This window comes from Berghia stephanieae, chromosome 2 (assembly GCF_034508935.2).
Source record: "Berghia stephanieae isolate SIO BIC M18660-M18661 chromosome 2, UCSD_Bste_1.3, whole genome shotgun sequence".
Classification (NCBI taxonomy): domain Eukaryota; kingdom Metazoa; phylum Mollusca; class Gastropoda; order Nudibranchia; family Aeolidiidae; genus Berghia; species Berghia stephanieae.
Genome location: NC_088361.1, coordinates 11,478,660 through 11,481,159, shown reverse-complemented (window position 1 = coordinate 11,481,159; position 2,500 = coordinate 11,478,660).

The window sequence follows — 2,500 nt, the reverse complement described above, 5'->3', positions numbered from 1 at the left end:
CCTTTGTAAAATGCTTTGAGCACGTTTAGTGAATATTACACATAGAATAGCTTACCTTTTTTTAAATGTAAAAATATGAAAAGGCCTGTAAAAACTAATGCCAACGAAGGAGAAAGAAAGGAAAGAAAAAAGGGCGGGGGAAGGGGGGGGGGGGGGGGGGGGGAGAAGAAGAAAAATGATTCCAAAAATTCAGTTTGCCTAGTCTGAAGATATCTTCACAATATCTTTTCCACCTATTTGCTATGTCTTCTGCTTCTGTGAGGGGTTTACCTTGCTCATCTTTTATCACCCCTATTCGTGATTGAAAACTTTTTGTGATGGTTTTTATTTCATCATACATTTCCCTGGTCTTGTTTTCTCTCTGAAGGTCTTCTATTTTTCTGCATTTTCTCATGAGATATATTCTTTCTTATCCGTTCTGCACAGCTTTTTCACTTCCTTAGCTATCTCTTGTATACATTGCTATGAGTGCCATGAGTCGTCTTTGCGTCTTTCCTCTCTTTGATTTTGTTTGGTGTATTTTCACTCACCCATGGTTGTTTTTTGCCCCGTTTTTTAGGAAGGTGTTTTTCAGCGGATTCCAAGTATATTTTCCTTGTCTCATTTGCGATCTCATCCGGTTCCTTTTCCTCGATATCTTGAAGTAGCAGTTGGAAACGATTCTTTACTTCAATCGCAAATTCTTCATTGATACTGTCAACTTCGTATCTAATAGGTCTTGTAACTTTTTTCTTCATTTTAAGCTTCAGTTTCAGTTTTGATATCAAAAGTTCGTGGTCTGTGTCACAGTCTGCTTTTGGTTTGGTCGTGACGTCTTGAATTATGGTGTTCCATCTTTTTCAATCATGATGTAATCAATTTGGTTTTTTGTTCTTCCATCTGGCGATGTCCACGTAAATAGTCTTCTTGGATGTTTTTTGAACATGGTGTTTTTTATTGCAAGTTGATTTGCCAGTGCAAAATCTATGAGTGTCTCGCCTCTTTCGTTTCTTTCCCCTAGTCCAGATATTCCAATGATTCCATCTTCTTCACTGTTCTTTTTTCGTCCTACCTTGGCATTAAAGTCACCAGCGATTATTAATATGTCCTGTTTATCTAAAATCTGAAATAGAATGGGCAATTAAATCACTTAAAGATGGGAAAAGTCCAGGTTGTGACAACATTCAAGCTGAGATGATAAAAGCAAGCGAAGATGAAGGAGTTGAAGTATATCTAAGACTTTGTACGAAAATTTGGAGAAAGAAATTTGGCCCTCAGATTGGAGGAGAGCAATTTTATACCATTGCCTAAGAAAGGAGACTTACAACTATGCTCCAACTACCGAACAATATCACTCATCAGTCATGCAAGCAAAATCCTTCTAAAAATTATCATGAACAGGATTGAACGTAAACTGGAAGAAGAAGTCAGTAACACCCAGGCAGGTTTTAGAAAAAACAGAGGGACAAGAGACCACATATTCAATTTGCGTCAAATTATTCAGAAGCATCGAGAAGTAAATTCTGGCCTCCACACTTGTTTTATAGACTATTCGAAAGCTTTTGATTGTGTTAATCATGAGAAACTATGGGAAACTCTCCTGGAGATGAACTTTGATCCTAGAATTAGAAACCTGATAAGATCCTTCTATGAGAACCAACAATCAGCGGTACAACTAGAAAGCGGAACAACAGAATGGTTCAAAGTTACAAAAGGAGTAAGACAGGGATGTATTCTATCACCCCATTTGTTCAGCATTTACACTGAAGGTATAATGCGAGATGTGGAAAACGATGTCAGGAGAAGTAATTACAACGAACCTAAAATGCAAGGTCTACCCATAAAAGATCTGAGGTACGCAGACGACACTGCACTATTGTCCATAACACCGGGGGACTAGAGAATCTAATAACATCTGTAAAGGAACATAGCGAGACCAAAGGCCTTAAGCTGAATATAAAGAAGACCAAAATCATGAATACTGACAAATGCAAAACATATGCCATCATAAAAATCAATGGAGAAGAAATAGAAAGAGTAAAGAATTTTGAATATCTGGAGCCAGGATTGAGTACAACGGGAAATCGGCCCCAGAGATCAGAGGAGACTAGCAATGGCAAGATCAAAGCTAGAAAAGATGAATAATATCTGGAAAGGGCAGTGCATTCAAACAAAAATCAAAATCCTCAAAAGTGTTGTTTTCCCAACTGCAACATATGGATGCGAAGCATGGACTATCAGCAAAGCAGAGAGCACAAAGATCACAGCTTTTGAAATGGCATGCTACAGAAAAATACTCAGAATATCATGGACTGAAAAACAAACAAACAAAGAAGTCCTGAGAAGGATCGGAATAAAATCACCAATTCTTCTTCAAACTGTAAAGAAATTGAAACTAAACTATTTTGGCCACACGACTCGCCACGAATCATTAGAAAAGCACATTCTGCAGACAAGGGTAGACGGCAAGAGAGGAAGAGGTAGACCAACAAGAAGCTGGGAACAAGATATATGTGAATGG